The sequence below is a fragment of the Cupressus sempervirens genome, chromosome 7 (assembly GCF_028749045.1).
Source record: "Cupressus sempervirens isolate cs-2001-9-10 chromosome 7, ASM2874904v1, whole genome shotgun sequence".
Taxonomy (NCBI): Eukaryota; Viridiplantae; Streptophyta; class Pinopsida; order Cupressales; family Cupressaceae; genus Cupressus; species Cupressus sempervirens.
Window position 1 is genome coordinate 42,816,683 of NC_143124.1, and position 18,542 is coordinate 42,835,224.

At 33.6% G+C, this 18,542-nt stretch overlaps 1 pseudogene across 1 annotated transcript in view; it reads left to right on the forward strand.

Annotated features, from left to right (window-relative positions):
- The first annotated feature begins 1,122 nt into the window (after positions 1 to 1,122).
- LOC149545363 (uncharacterized) overlaps positions 1,123 to 18,542 on the forward strand; it is a 126,154-nt pseudogene continuing 108,734 nt past the window's right edge. Inside the window, exon 1 of the transcript XR_016353574.1 lies at positions 1,123 to 1,485. The product of XR_016353574.1 is annotated as an uncharacterized LOC149545363 (transcript). The remainder of the gene's footprint in view (positions 1,486 to 18,542) is intronic.

The following is an 18,542-nucleotide window of genomic DNA, read 5'->3' on the forward strand; positions in this document are numbered from 1 at the left end:
ACCATGCTAAGTCAAATGGTATGACATAAGGCATGGACGACACATACCACATACTAGATTGCATTTTGGGCTTACACTACTTGGTATTGATTCCATAGGAAGGAACATGAATGGAAATCTTATGTTAGGTCAAATCACAGGTAGACCATCTCTTCTTTGTTACCTACTCCATTGGAGTAAACATTGATCTGCAAAACTTATGGTTTCCCGAACATGTTGCCCAAAAATTCAAAGTCTAAATCATCTTGTTTGCCATGTTGTAAAGACATCAGTCATTCAACCACCCAAGAACAAGTTTCAAGGTTGGGATTATGATTACAATTAAGGTTAAAAGCTTACGATAGTAGACTACAATTATATTCCTATTTGAGACTCTTCGACATACCCTATTGTACCTTAAGGTGTGATTGCTAGTTAAGTATTTCTCTTGGCCAATTTCTTATTTATCAAAAAGGAATTCAACAAGGATTCAAAAAGTGAAGCATAAGAATAATTATTGGCACTGACAACTTTTATGGTATCCGTCAACTCAACTGGTGTTTTCCTTAGGGTTTAAACAATTGATTGATTGAGAATCCCTTATCATGATACAAACTATAAGAACGCATATTCCAATGGAGTCACACTCATATTCCAACCGTGATAAATATATTCCATTGCTCTGAAAGAACATATCAACGAAGTCTCATGATTATGTTGTCTACATCATCGTTTCTTGTTAGCACATAAAATCATTTATTACATCGTTATCACTACCATTTTTTAGTTTTTTTTATTTTAAAAATTATGAAAAGTACAATTTTTTCTCCAAGAAATTAGTCATGAGCTAATTAGAAATAAATTTTTTAGGAATTATAAATGAATTAAAAATACTTTGTCTTACATATAAATAAGATAAATAAATAGAAACTAATAACCACCAAATTAACCTCATGCTTATAATAAAAATTATACAAAGTATATACCTTTATAAACTTCCACGCCCATTAACATACCCATTACAACCAATATGTAAATAACCATTATTTAATAAAAATAAATTTTAAATAACCATTATTTAATAAAAATAAATTTTAATAAAATTAACCGTTACAATGCCACAACGACCTCCTACGCAGCCGCTCACCATGTTAGACCATTCCTAAAATCCCACAGTTATTAACTCGGTACAGACCTCCACAGGCTTGAATTTGGACGACTCCGTGTAAAACATTTCCAGAAAGCATAACAAGATGAAGGCAGTGGTTGTAACAACTCCAGGCGGTCCAGAAGTTCTGCAAGTTCAAGAAGTCGATGATCCTCAGATTAATGAAGATGAAGTGCTGATAAAAATCTGTTCAACGGCACTGAATAGGGCAGATACCCTACAACGGCAGGGAAAGTATCCTCCGCCTAAAGGGGCTCCTCCTTATCCTGGCCTGGAGTGTTAACGGGGTAATTGAAGCGGTGGGCAAGAATGTCGACAAATGGAAAGTTGGAGATCAGGTATTCAGTAGTTTAAATAGACTAAATATGAATGTAATCTGATATATTTTTCCAGTGGATGAAATCAGACGCAAATTTTGGCCCTCGAATCCACATGGAACTTACGCCTGGCCTGTTTATTAACTCAATTCAATACGGGCGAATTAATCCAATTCTGCACTAGATGTGTTAGTTTAATTCGATTCTGTATTTTTGGCATGTCCTGGACAAGAGCTATGCCGTCAAAGCTGAGTTATCTTAACGGAATTCAATACTTGATCGCTCCTTCGCATCTGTCGGACTGGCTCTACAGACTATTAAAGCGCTATTATTAACTATTCTATAATTTTTATGTTGAATTTTATAAATCTCTTATGATGGTTGTGGGGATATGTACACAGGGCCATGCTACAAAAGCATGCTTATTTTCATATTTGTTTTAAATCTAATAAATTCCCTTAAAACGTTGACTGGGACCTGAACATAGTGATTTACTAAGAAGGCAAGATAGTTCACCAGGTGAAAGTTCGCATGAGTTTCTTCTGTAGTTTGGGAACTTCCTTAATAAAGACCCGGGGATTTGAACACTGGGCTTTATCATATACTGCTTGAGTGGACTGATTAATGAAGGTTCGTGTTATCCATATACAAGGCATCGATTAAAATTAGGAGTGACTGAGGGTCTTACAAATGGTTGAACAGGATGTAACAAGCAGTTAAATAATTTTAGATTTTTGCAGTTATAAATAATATCATGTATCTGGATAACGTTTAATAATGTTTTTTTATCCTGACATTGTGAGTCTCCTCGGAGAACCTTCCTCAGAGAAATAAACAGCAAGAATCAATGCTCTTTTTTTTGGTGTTACCAAACCAGGTTTGGGTTTGTGAAATGGTTTGTGCTGGGTCTGAGGACCCACAGGGCTGGGCATGCACCCTGCCCGGATCCAGCATGAACCTGGGCAGACCGAGCAGGGACACCTGCGGACCTGTGAAAACCCATGGCATCCACCTCACAAAGGAGGTCCAAAAACATTAAAAAATGTATTTCTTATTATTATTTTATTCCAACCCTAAAACGGAAGGCTTTAAGAACATTTTTTTTCCCATTTTCTCTCATTTTTTGTTCATGTTTTGTCCAGAAATAATGCAAAACAGTAATAAAGAAGAGTAAAAATAGGTAGAAAAGACACATGACATCTATCCTGGGAAAACTATCCAATCTAGCTGGAAAAACCCAGCAACACCAGAAAAAATCATTTTTTTGATATAAATGATCAAGTACAATGCTTTTCCACACGATGCCATATCCCATTACACCAAGCAATCGCATATATAAATTGACAACTTCATGTTTTCAATTTCCAAATACAAGACTTCATGTTTTCAAGCACATGACTCTTCCCATTAGACATGTATCTTCGTATAATATTATCTCAAATATTTTGATAAGTATCTTCTCCAGCCGTTGACACAATTCATCTCTATTTCAACATATAGCAAAATCAAAGATAAAGATCTCTATTGCAGCTACAATCTTCAACACTCCTTAGCAAGAGAGAGATCTTTAGCATGAGAAGCACACATAGCTGCAACCAAATATGTCAATGATAAATTCTCATCACATAAATTCTTATAAAAACATGTTATTTCAGTATAACATAATTCACCATAGTTATTTCATAAGCACATAAAATTAGAGTTATGGAGTCACACACTTGACTTCGACCATGCCTACTTGCAGAGCGTGGTCTACCATACCTACTTGTAGAGGGTGGAAGGAGGGCTTTCACCTCAGAGTTTTCCTAGAGTAGGATGCATTTCCACCATGCCTACTTGTAGAGGGTGGTCCATCATACCTTGTTACATCCCAAATTTTGCCCTAATTTTTAATTTGATCATAACTGTTGGTTTAATGAATTATTTCTTTTCATGATCATGTGAAATGAGTTAGTTATTTATATATGTTGTACTAATTGTTGATGAAATGGTCGGTAACCTATAATTGTTATTAGATGATTAGTAGTTGTTGATTTAAATTAGCGATTAATATGTTCTATTTTGAGTTACTATGGAATTAATATTTTGGTGAGAATGTTTTACATGGGTGATTGCAGGAGAAGATTGAAGAGAGGGGAAGCATTGCTAAACGGGATCATCGGAATGTGATGTTCGTTTGGTTTAGTCATCAGGATCGGCAGGTATGACCTTAGACTTCTTTGGAAGGGATACAATGACATGTCCACAGGTTACATTATGGGACCCACATGAGCTATTAAGGAAACAATATAGGAAAAACATAAAATAATCTAATTTAAAATATAATACATACCTTAAGAGATTGATTATTAATTTGTATCATATCATGACAATAAACACTTACATACAAACACATAAAGAGAAAAATGAAATGGCACTAATAAATTATAATAATATAATCTAATGATGTCACCTCATCAATATAATTATGTGAACGTATATAAGAACATATTATAATAATAAAAATAAAAATTATAACTCTTCAACTCCTCCTTTTTCTTCATTTTTTCTTTTCCCTCTTTATTTTCTTCTTTTTCAAATCAAATTAATGTTTTTGAATTTGAATGAACATCTTTAAAATCGATAGAAGCCAAGGAGTCTCAACTAGCCTTTAAGAAGCCATGAATTGACCAAGGCAGTATCACTCTCTCCCCTTTTCATTATCTGCTATGTTCCCATTGCAAGTTGAGCATAATCATTTTCAGCCAAAACTTTCTTTCCAACTACTCAACCAAGATTACCTTGTTCTCCCATACTCTGCCAGTGTTTGGAATGTGTAATCAAGTCTCAACTAGTGGGTGAACAAATAGCCAATAGGAGTTCCGGCCAAGGACGGCAGAAGCCACGTCCAAGCCCAATCACAGGTCATGAATATACACAATCACATTTCATAAATTCCTTCTTTTTCTAAGTATATGTCCGACTGCAGTCGGCTACATATTGCTAGGAATGCAATACATGTTTTGATATTCATAACTTCTTCCTTATTTGATTAGAATATCCGATTGTAGACGGCTATGCATTGTTTGATTGAGATTAATTTACAATACCTTGCTGTTGGTCCCTTGCATTACATAGAGTTCATTAAAAATCTTCATAGAATATCTTTGTGATTAAACATCATTTATGAATTCGAATGGTAGCTGTAGAAACTTAAATGGTTATATGAACCGACAACAATAATCATGCTATCATAATTTCCGAAACAAAGATCAGAGTACTCTTAGATTCTCTAACACCTAGGATTCACTGGTGATGAAGCCATTGAAATGGTGAAGAGGTGTAAATAAAATAGAATGATCATAATCTTTCAGGCACCTAGGATTCACTGGCAAAGAAGCCATTGAAATGGTGAAGAGGTGGAGTTAACCTGGAAGAATCAAGAATGAAATCAGATATGAATAACTATGTAATGAAACACTTAATAGCTCATGCTGTTCCTTTAATGGAATTTGTTGTCAAGTCGAGTGGTGGTGATTAGATTGTTGAACCCAAACGGAAATCCTTGGCCAAGGTAGTTTAGAGGCATATGTGCCATTCTATGATCACTTGATGTCCGTAGACATCAGTTATATAGGTATAACTGATTGGGCACTCAAAACCACCCAGTAACTCAGATGGCTGGATTGAAGAACATCCCAAGCCGGATCTCGAGGTAGGGAGGACCATTCTAATATGTTAGGATGTCTGGGGATAAGTATGGTCCGAGGTTGGGAGGTTAAGCCTATGTTAATGCTTCTCCTCTCACCGATGCCAAAGCTTGCACAACCAAATAAAGGATCCTCCGTTATTACTGTATGTTTTTTTCACTCTTTTACTTGTTAATCATCTAGCTTGAATATTAGATAGTTTTTTTATTTCAATTAGGGTAGATAATTGCTATCTAAATTTGAATAAGAATATGTATACTTTCAGTTAAGCATGATTTCAATTAAGGAAGATAGTCGTTGCTTTATTTTTCAGCTGAATATGTTATCAGTTAAGAATGGTTAAATTATTTACAATGAATATGTTTTTTATTATATCAGCTGAACATGAAAATACAGTTTGATTAGTAATAGTCATTTAACTGAATATTAATAGAGCTATTAATAGAGCTATTTCTTCAAGTCTTTGTTATGTGAAATGGAATCAGTTACTTTGTAATCGTTAGAAGATATAGATCTTAAGATGTCTTGAATTGGTTATGAAAATTTGTTTGTTACATATGGTATCAGAGCGCTGGGTTCGACACTGAACCTAGGGCACACTACCTTCTATGTAAACCTAAAAGTTCTAGATTGATCGCATAGGATCCAAGTACATAAAACACCTCGCGAGAAGGCTCGACATCCCATTTTTCCTTATTTAATTAAAAACATGCCTAAATACAACTACACCTACTGCTCCATGCCCCAAGACAACGAAACTCTGAACCAAGCATTACAACAGATGAAGAAAGAGTCAAATGGACTCCTGCTAGAAAAGTAGCATATAGGAAGAAGTTGATTCAAAACTGGAATGCTCTACAGGGCAACTCTCTTTTACAGTTCCATAGATCTTGGATGGTGCGGGATATGTACCAATTTGAGCCAAAATTAAGTGCTGTAAAGCAAGATTAAATATTTTGATGTAAACATGCTCAATAGAGAAAATTTTTGTAAATAAGGTTGCTCTAAGTGTAGCAACAAAGTATTAAGTTAATTTAAAAATTTATTTCATGCGTTTCATGCATTCACAAGTTGTTTATTTTGTGGAAATTCCCAAACATGTATGAATTCGATAAGTTGACAAAAATTTGTAAAATTAGTAGGTGAAAACAATAAACAAATAAAATGAACAGCAACGAGGACGTTTCAGATCAAGGCATAATTCGTGAAAACACTCAATCTTCTAATAACTTGTTACTTCAAAACTTGCAAGAAACGCAACTGAAGTTGGAAAACATGGAAAGAAGAATGAATGAAATGGCAGCCCAAATGGGGCAGAATTGTGAGGAAACTCAATCATCACCTCCTCCTAGAGCAGAGACAGAAGTCTCCAGGCATAACAAGAAAACCTCATCACCCAAACAATCAGAACAACAAAAGAAACAAGAAATAGTGGCTGATCTATCAGTAGATATTAAGAAAATCAAACCACCCAAGTTTTCCGATTTTGAGTCTAAGGAGGAAGTAGAAGCTTCGTTAACTAAAATAGAGCAATATTTTGAAATTATAAATTTCTCTAAAACTTCGAAAGCAGTTTGGGGAATATATCATTTTATCAGAGAAGCTACAACCTGGTGGGGAAACACCAAAGTTGAGCAGAACATTAAAACCACTGAGATCACTTGGGAAAAATTTGTGACCATTTTTAGGAACTAGTGGCTGCCCCAAACCTTTTATGATAAAAAACTTTTAGACTTCCAAAATTTTAAGCAAGGAGATATGTCAGTACATAAGTACTGGGAGAAATTTGCTTGACTGTTAAAGTATGTACCACCGTATCAACAGGATACCAATCTGAAAGTGAGGAAATCCATTATGGGTTTGAACAACAGAATAGGTGGAGCAGTTGATGTTCTCACTCCTCGAACCATGGAGGAAGCTCTAGAGAAGGCTGTTTGGCAAGAGGACAAAATCAGGAAGGATGAGTCCATCCGAGACAATAAAAGGAAAACAACCTGGAATTCAGAGGGTGCTGATTTTGGTCCCTAGAAAAGACAATTTAAGGACTTCAAGTACAACAAACTAGAGTCAAAGGGTGTAACAAATGAATTTTCATAACCAATAGACAATTTAAGGACTTCAAGTACAACAAACTAGAGTCAAAGGGTGTAACAAATGAATTTTCATAACCAATTCAAAGACATCTTAAGATCTATATCTTCTAACGATTACAAACTAACTGATTCCATTTCACATGACAAAGACTTCTTTTAACAATAACTATATTAATATTTGGTTAAACGACTGTTACTAATCCAACTTTATTTTCATGTTTAGCTGAAATAATGAGAAACATATCCATTGTAAATAATTTAACCATTTCTAATTGACAACATATTCAGTTGAAAAAATAAAATAAAGCAACGACTGTCTTCCTTAACTGAAATCATGCTTAACTGAAAGTATACATATTCTTACTCAAAAATTTAGATGGCAAATAATTACCCTAATTGAAATAAAAAGGCTATCTAATATTCATGGTAGATGATTAACAAGTAAAAGAGTGAAAAACATATAGTAATAACGGAGGATCCTTTATTTGGTTGTGCAAGCTTTGGCATTGGTGAGAGGAGAAGCATTGACATATGCTTAACCTCCCATCCTCGGACCATACTTATCCCCACACATCCTAACATATTAGAATGGCCCTCCCTACCTCGAGGTCGGGCTTGGAATTTTCTTTAGTCCAGCCATCCGAGTTACCGGGTGGTTTTGAGTGCCCAATCAATTATACTTGACATCTACGAACATCAAGTGATCATAAAATTGGCACATATGCCTATAAACTACCTTGGCCAAGGATTTCCGTTTGGGTTCAACGACCCAATCACCACCACTCGACTTGACAACAGATTCCATTACAGAGGAAACATGCGCTATTAAGTGTTTCATTACATAGTTATTCATATCTGATTTCATTCTTGGTTCTTGCAGGTTAACTCCACCTCTTCACCATTTCAATGGCTTCTTTGCCGGTGAATCCTATGTGCTTGAAAAATTATGATCATTTTATTTTATTTACACCTCTTCACCATTTCAATAGTTTTATCGCCGATGAATCCTAAGTGTTAGAGAATCTAAGAGTACTCTGATATTTGTTTCGGAAATTATATCAGCATGTTTATTGATGTCGGTTCATACAATCATTTAAGTATCAACAACTATCTTTCAAATTTATAAATGATGTTTAGTCATGTAGATCTTCAATGAACTCTATGTAATGTAAGAGACCAACAACATGGTTTGTGAGTTAATCTCAATCTACAATGCATAGCCGGCTATAGTCGGATATTCAAATCAGGAAAGGAAGAAGTTATGAATATAAAAACATATTTTGCATTATTCTCAATTCTAACAATAAGTAGCCGACAAAAATCAGAGAAGGAAGAAACTATGAATTACGAATGCATATGTTATATTTCTTTCAGCCCTAGCAATGTGTAGCCGACTATAGTCGGTCATATACTTAGCAAAAGGAGGACTCTTATAAAAAACAATTGCATTTAATCATGACCTGTGATTGGGATTGAAGTTGGTTTGGATGTGGCTCCTCTCGTCCTTGGCTGAATCCCCTGTTTGGCAAATTGTTTCACCTGCTAGCTTTGAGACTTTGGTTTGTGGCATACAAATGTTGGCGACATAAGGATGAGACAATATTATACGAGGTGTGTTGACAGAATGAATGATTCGTCTGAGAAGGAAACTCACAGCTTGAATGATTCACATGGCTTGGATGGAAAATGCAGCAGACATGGAAATAGGTTGATGCTGCCTTGGTCGTTTCATGGCTTCTTTAAAGGCTTGCCAAGACTCCTCGGCTTCTATCGGTTTCCAAGATGTCTATTTGAATTCAAAAACATAAATTCGATTTGAAAAGAAAAAGAAGAAAATGAAGAGGGAAAAGAATTAAGGAGAAAGGAGGAGTTGAAGAGTTATAATTTTTATTTCATTATTATAATATGTTCTTATATACATTCACATAAGTATTTTGATGAGGTGACATCATTAGATTATATTATTATAATTTATTGGTGCCATTTTATTTTTATATTTATGTGTTTGCATGTAAGCGTTTATTATAATGATATGATAAAAATTAATAAACAATTTTTAAGGTATGTATTATATTTTAATTTAGATTATTTTATGTTTTTTTTCTTATATTGTTTCCTTAATAGCTCATGTGGGTCCTATAATTTAGCTTGTGGACAAGTCATCGTATCCCTTCTAAGGAAGTCTAAGGTCATACCTGCCGATCTTGATGACTGAACCAAACGAACATCCCATTCTGGTGATCCTGTTTAGCAATGCTTCCCCTCTCTTCAGTCTTTTCCTGCAATCACCCATGTAAAACATTCTCGCCAAAATATTAATTCCATAGTAATTCAAAATAAAATATATTAATCGCTAATTCAAATCAAACAACTGCTAATCATCTAATAATAGTTATAGGTTACCGACAATTTCATCAATAGTTAGTACAACATATATAAATAATAAACTCATTTCACATGATCATGAAAAGAATAATTCATCAATAGTTGGTACAACGTATATAAATAATAAACTCATTTCATATGATCATGAAAAAAATAATTTGTTAAAACAACAGTTATGATCAAATTAAAAATTAGGGCAAAATTTAGGATGTAACAAAGGGAAATGGGGTTGAGGATGTTAAAAGAAATTTCAACGCAAATAAGAATAATGAGAGGAAGGGACTACTTCATGGATGCTTCACTTGTGGAGGAGATCATTACGCTATTAAATGCCCCCAACAAACCTAATGTCAATCAGCCACAATGACCACCTCTTTCACAATAACAACAAGTTTTTCAGCAGAGGATTCATGCAGCCCTGAATAATAGGCAAGCAGAATAGCAGATAGGTCCTATTGAAACTCCAAGTGCGAGAACCAGGGGTGGTAGAGGTAGGACCACTCAGAATACTCGAGGTGCGTAAGCTATGCTTACGAAATCGGGAGGTGACTCAATGCAAGGTCCAGTGGGACCAGTACGCAGAGGATAATGCCATTTGGGAGGATTATCATGAAATTTCCCAAAAATACCCTCATCTTTTCTTTGGAACTGGAAACTGAACATTTCTTTTCTTCCTGTATAAACTAATTAAGTATTGTTTTAAGTTTTGTTGTCATGTTCATCGAGGACGATGAAAAATCTATGGGGGAGGGTATGTTACATCCCAAATTTTACTCTAATTTTTAATTTGATCATAACTGTTGGTTTAACGAATTATTTCTTTTCATGATCATGTGAAATGAGTTAGTTATTTATATACGTTGTACTAACTGTTGATGAAATGGTCGGTAACCTATAACTGTTATTAGATGATTAGCAGTTGTTGATTTAAATTAGCGATCAATATGTTGTAACATACGGATTTCCTAAACAAGTTTTAATCTTGAATTAAGCTGATTTCCTATTTCACATGACTAAGATTTCCAACAACTGTTTAAACTGAAATAAAATCTATTTACAATGCTGAATTACCAAGAATACAAAATGAGATGTTAACAATTAACTAACTTAATCAGCTGAAAGTAAATATCAGATGTATTCATTTAACTACTAGTTTTTTAAACCAAAATTAAATAATAGATAAAAAGAAATACAATTTGAGATATTTGTGATCATTTAACTACTTTAATGTAATAGCTATTTATAAAGTAAATGACTTTCATCTTGAAATGAAATAACTAAACATACAGAGGTTAAAAGAACATACAAATTATTTTGTGAAGCTTTTTTTATTGGTTGTCCAAGCCCTGGCTTTGGTGAGAGGAGAAGCATTGACGTAGGCTTAACCTCCCAACTGCGGACCATTACTTATCCCCACTTATTTTAATTTAATAGAACGACCCTCCCTACTCTGAGGTCGGGCTTGGGATGTTCATTAATCCAGCCATCAGAGTATCCAGGTGGGTTGAGGTCCCAACAGTTATTCGACAAAATAACTGAAGCATCTGAACAATCAACATAGATCATTTGTTCTGACAAATCTTCCTAATTCCACCCTGGCCAAGTATTTCAAATTGTGGGTTGACAAACCTGATCTCCACCACTCGGCTTGACAACTTACTTCATGATTGGAACATGCATGAGCTACTGTATTATTATTAATCATGATGTTTATTTATTCTGATGTCATTCTTGTTCTGCAGATTTCTATACACCTCCTCACCATTTTCAAGCCAACAGGCCGGTGATTCCTTGGTGCTTTCAGATTAGATTCACAATGATACTTTACACGTTGTTCACCACATACTGGCATTTTCGCCTGGTGAATTCCTTGGTGTTCTAGCTTCAATATTATATCAAGGTGTGATTAATTCCAACTGGAATGATAACTTTCTTGCCATTATTCTTAAATGATTCAGAGAAATTCTACATATTGGGATGTTTATATATTTAAGGAAAAAGTCAGATTATATGTATCAAATAGTGCATTAATATCAAGGAAGGCAGTCAATTGATTCTACTAAGAAAACGATAGACTTTTCATGGAATACAACAGACTTATGCATTAAATCTTTGTCTTATTATCTTAAGGAAATTGATAGACTTGGAAAGGGAAAATGATAATATCCTTTACTTAAATCATTGCCTTATTACAGAGAGCTTAAAGAACGAATTTTGAATCCAAAATATTCATGAAGAAAACATAAAAGGCCATTGCCATTAGCTATCATCCCATTAACCTCAACTAGGATGAGGGGTGGTCCATTAACCATTCGTGGCGCCCCTTGCTATTTACCCTTGATAACCTCCATTCTGGCATGCTCAACAAACCCCACCACCCTTGATGCTTTCTCGGCTTCCCTTCTTGCTTGCTCTTCTGGTTTTGATGTTTGGCTATTTCCTCTTCTCCTTCCCCCTCTCTTCTCCTCTTCCTTCTTTTCCTCGCTCTTTTTGTAAGCCTGTTAGTTTGCACCTCTCTTGGTCTGGGTGCTTGCTTCTTCCGTGGTGTGCAATGTTCTCTCTCTCTCTCTCTCATACACACATCTTGCATCATTCTTTTGAGGGTGTCTTGTGAAGCCTTTTGTTCTTGTCGACTTTCTTTTTAGGGTCCTTTTGCTCTAGATTTATTTATTTTCTTTGCCTGTTTGTCGCCTTTCTATTCCGTGTGTCCCCCTGTCAGATTTTATGTTCTTTCCTTTTTATCAAAGCTACAAAGCACGTAAGAATAAAAAGATTTTCTCTTTTATCCTTACGTGCCTGGTAGCTTTGACAATTTCCTCCTTGATATATATATATATATATATATATATATATATATGTATATATATATATATATATAGGCACTCCAATATTATAAATTTGCGCATATATAGATTTTGTTTGCCTACTTGGAGTTTTTAACCTTTTTTCATATATATATATATAGATATGATATATATACATATATCATATATATATTATATCTATCATATATATGATATATATATATATATATATTTTATATTATATAGATATATATATTTTTCATTTATTTTTTTATATAGCTTTTACATTATATTTTGAAATATATATAGCTATATTATAATATAATAGCTATTATATTTATATACATAGCTATACACTACATATATAGCTAACATATTTATAATTTAATAGCTATTATACTATTTATTTTTAATATATATTTGTAAGTATATATATATATATTAATTGATGTTTTTATATATATGTAACTATATATTTGTTTCAATTTTTTCTTCTTTTTTAGTTTTTAATTCTTTTTTAACCTTTTTCTTTCATCTCTTTTTATATTTTTTATGGGTGTACCTTTTTATTTCCATTTTTTTGTATTTTCTTTGCATTGCTTTGCGAGCTTCCCCCTTCTCTTCTTATATTTCTTGAGAAAGGTCCAGTTTGCATATCGTACTATCTTGCACTTTCTCATCTTGACGATGGATCATGTAGTGTGATCCGAAATGTTGATGATAAATAAACACACACAATCCAATCCATAAAACTTAGTACTTTACAAATGGATTGTAGAAATCTGTTACTGTTAATAAAATTAAAGGTTATGGGTTGCATTTGATATCTCTTATGTGACCAAATACTGGGATCGACTTGCACTTGATAAAATCCACCAACCCTGCTATTAGACCCACGACAAATGGAAAACGATTTAAGTTGAAAAAGAACAAATTTTGAACAAAGGTGACTGGGTGGTGCCTTTGGAGCAGAGCTCAGCCTCATCGGTGATATCAAGTAATGTATCCGGTTGCCAAGGAAAAAGAATGGCCGAGAAAGTTGAATGCCAAAAGACGATTAAGGAATTCATAATATAGACTTGAGTCTGCCTTTACGGCTTCCTATAGTTACAAGACTCAATTTGAAAGAAAAGAAGAAAGGAGGGAAAAATGAGAAAGAAAGATGAAAGGTTTTTAAAAATTAATATCATTTTATTATTGTTTTATTTTCTCAACTATGCTTATATGTACGTAATGATAAGGTGGCATCATTGGATTAATATTTTTAATGTAATGGTGTCATTTTATTATTATTTACATATGATCACATTTGAGAAAGTAAAATAATAATTAAATAATATTTATATTTGATAATTCTTTAAAGGTAAGAATTAAATTTATTTTATAGTATTTATTATAATGTTCCACTTATAGCTCATGCGGTTCCATCATGAAATATGTTGCCAAGTCTTAGTAACCTTGCTAAGATGGTTTTAAGTCAAACCTTTTGATTCTGATGATTGAACTATTTGACCATCCCCTTTTGATAATCCCGTTTCGCAATGCTTCCTCTCTCTCTTCAGTCTTCATCCTGTAATCATTCAAAACAACATTCTTGCCAAGACATCAATTCAAGATTTATAAATTGCTAATTCAAAATCATCAAGTAATTGTTAGGGAATTCATCAATGTCAGAATAACTAACTTTACATGCTCATCATATATGTACAACGGCTATAATTAACTAACTCAATTTCACATGATCATGAAGTAGATTGATACAATGGCTATAATTAACTAACTCACTTACATATGATAATTAAATCGATAAAACGGCTATAATTAACTAACTCAATTTCACATGATCATGAAGGGATAAACAACGGCTATAATTAACTAACTCAATTTCATACGAACATGAAGAAATAATTTGATTCAACGACGTTAATCAGTTTAAAATTTTAGGGCAAAATTTGGGATGTAACATATGTTCTATTTCGAGTTACTATGGAATTAATATTTTGGCGAGAACGTTTTACATGGGTGATTGTAGGAGAAGATTGAAGAGAGGGGAAGCATTGCTAAACGGGATCATTGGAATGGGATGTTTGTTTGGTTTAATCATCAGGATCGGTAGGTACGATCTTAGACTTCCTTGGAAGGGATACGATGACATGTCCACAGGTTACATTATGGGACCTGCATGAGCTGTTAAGGAAACAATATAGGAAAAACATAAAATAATCTAATTTAAAATATAATACATACCTTAAGAGATTGTTTATTAATTTTTATCATATCATTACAATAAATACTTATATACGAACACATAAAGATAAAAATGAAATGGCATCAATAAATTATAATAATAGAATCTAATGATGTCACCTCATCAATATACTTATGTGAACATATATTAGAACATATCATAATAATAAAATGAAAATTATAACTCTTCAACTCCTACTTTTTCTTCCTTATTTCTTTTCCCACATTATTTTCTTCTTTTTCAAGTTGAATTAATGCTTTTGAATTCGAATGGACCTCTTGGAAATTGATAGAAGCCGAGGAATCTCGGCTAGCCTTTAAGAAGCCGTGAATCGACCAAGGCAGTATCACTCTCTCTCCTTTTCATTATCTGCTATGTTCCCATTGCAAGCCAAGCATAATCATTTTCAGCCAAAACTTTCTTTCCAACTACTCAACCAAGATTACCTTGTTCTCCCTTACTCTGTTGGCGTCTAGAATCTGTAATCAAGTCTCAACCAGCGGGTGAACAAATAGCCAACAGGAGTTTCGACCAAGGACGGGAGAAGCCACGTCCAAGCCCAATCATAGGTCACAAATATACACAATTGCATTTTATAAATTCCTTCTTTTTCTAAGTATATGTTCGGCTACAGTTAGCTACATATTGCTAGAACTGCAATATATGTTTTCATATTCATAACTTCTTCCTTATCTAATTAGAATATCTGATTGTAGCTGGCTATGCATTGTTAGATTGAGATTAATTTACAATACCTTGCTGTTGGTCTCTTGCATTACATAGAGTTCATTAAAGATCTTCATAGAATATCTTTGTGATTAAACATCATTTATGAATTCGAATGGCAGCTGTAGAAACTTAAATGATTATATGAGCCAACAACAATAACCATGCTATCATAATCTCCGAAACAAAGTTCAGAGTACTCTTAGATTCTCTAACACCTAGGATTCACTGACGATGAAGCCATTGAAATGGTGAAGAGGTGTAAATAAAATAGAATGATCATAATCTTTCAGGCACCTAGGATTCACCTGCAAAGAAGCCATTGAAATGGTGAAGAGGTGGAGTTAACCTGCAAAAATCAAGAATGAAATCAGATATGAATAACTATGTAATGAAACACTTAATAGCTCATGCTGTCCTTGTAATGGAATTTGTTGTCAACTCGAGTGGTGGTGATCGGGTCGTTGAACCCGAACAAAAATCTTTGGCCAAGGTAGTTTATAGGTATATGTGCCATTCTATGATCACTTGATGTTCGTAGACGTCAGTTATATAGGTATTCTTTTTATTTCAATTAGGGTAGATAATTGCCATCTAAATTTGAATAAGAATATGTATACTTTCAGTTAAGTATGATTTCAATTAAGGAAGATAGTCGCTGCTTTATTTTTCAGCTGAATATGTTATCAATTAGGAATGGTTAAATTGTTTACAATGAATATGTTTTTCGTTATATCAGCTGAACGTGAAAATACAGTTGGATTAGTAATAGTCATTTAACCGAATATTAATATAGTTATTTCTTCAAGTCTTTGTCATGTGAAATGGAATCAGTTACTTTGTAATTGTTAGAAGATATAGATCTTAAGATGTCTTGAATTGGTTATGAAAATTCGTTTGTTACATACATACACCCAAAGGGTGGAACGAGGGCTTTCATTGCAGATTTCTCCCAAGGAAGATTGCATTCTACCATGCATACTCGCAGAGGGTGGTCCACCATACCTACTCACAGAGGGTGGAAGGAGGGCTTTCACCTCAAAACTCTCCTAGAGAAGAAAGCATTAATAACATGTAAGAATGATTGATGTTTTCTCTCTACGGGTTTCACTTCAGACCTCCCAGAGAAGAAAGCATTAATAACATGTAAGAATGACTGAGATTTTCTCTCTACAAAAACTATCTCAGTAGGGTTAGCTTTGATGACCACAATAGGATAGTTGATTCCAATTTGACCAAACAAGTAGTTTTAGCAGTTACACTACCACATAAGCATGCAAAGAATTAGATGCAATCTCCCTCTGAATCCAAATAGTTTCCCTCTAAATATTATTTCTTGCATATGATCTTTCTCTTTTAATGAACATATGGAGCATCAATTCAGTCCAAGACTACAAGCAACATCCACATGTAGTTCCCATTGCTTTGTATATAATCTCTCATCCCATTGCTTTCTGATCTGCCCTGCAACCAAGAGAGATTAGTAATAATTCATAAAGTCAACCTATTATAGAGATCAATGCAAAAGCATACATTGATAACAACAATACCAATCTCTTTCATGTGGGCCTAGCAAAGATGACACCAAATCATCATTGACATGAAATCCTTGAAGGCAGAAATATATTAGAACATAAATACGAAAATCTCAGTAAAAAGTGTAAATGAATTAAGCTTCTATCAAATTGTATGTTTCCTTTAGCGTTAATCACAGTTTATCAACCAGTTTGTACTTTTATTTGTAGGTAAGAGAGAGCAGATGTACCTTCTATAATGCTGCGTGATATGTTCGATATATATAATACCTTCATATTAATGATTTGCTTTGTATGTGAAGGCCTAGTCTGCAATACCGAGGATCTCTGTGTATCGGTCTACAACCTTGTAACTCGATCTACAATATAATTATCCTTGTGACTCGATCTGCAATATGTTAGTTACTATGTATTGCGAATGCAATATAGATATGACAATGTTAGATTGGATACAAACAATAATGAGAAATATGATATAAGTTAATCTGCCGCTGAAGGTATTGAGCATTTATTTATTTTGATGTCAATACTACAAGCATCGATGAACATATATATTGATTCCAATGGAGGCTATCCAAGAAAGGTCACGATCCTTCAATATCAAAAGTCACGGGATTTCAAATTGATTAGTTAGTATTGACTAACTAATCTGATCTTCTACAAGATCAGATTAATTAGTTAGTACTAACTAATTTGTGACTGTTTATGTTAAACAAAAAAGATATATATTGGATCGATCACAAGAGCATTATGTAAGGAATCAATTGCAAATATACATTTACAGATTTTATCTTAGTTTGATATGAAGTGCTCGATCAGATTTCAGATGCATTATCAGACTGGGATTATATATGTATGTGAGTGTATGTAAGACATACATACACATACATGTATGATCTGCAGTCTCTGACCAATGCTATTTCAATAACACTCCCTCTTATCTGGGGAAGACAACTAAGTATAAATTTTATATATCACCTCACTCGTGATATCAAGGAGTATAATGAATATCAAGTCACATGATATTTATATATTCCTTGTTATGGTATGTGCACTAACATCATGTCGCATGATGTTTACCATAACATATCATGGTGTCTCACCATGATTATTTCAAGAGGAACATAATGATTTGAAAAACATCACATCTCATGATATCTCATAAACATGTTTCAAGAGATCCTACTATCATGACCTACAAGGGATATCGTGTCACATGAGAAATCCATCCTGATAGGAAACATTGTAAAGTCATCACTTCACAATGTTAATACAAGTATACATTATTAGAAAGATCGTCATCTTAATGTAATGCATACAAGTAGAGGGCCCATAATTCATAGAGTCACACATATGAAAAAAGAGTTTACACATTTAAACATCTTTAAATATATATATATATATATATATATATATATATATATATATATATATATATATATATATATATATATAATTTTATACATAAAATAAATTTTAGAGACTGACTCTCAATTACATTTCAATCATACCAAGTTTCTTTGTGAAGTGCTCCACTTTAACTCTGAAAAGAGGCTTGGTGAGAATGTCTGCAGTTTGATCACCAGTGTTGATATATT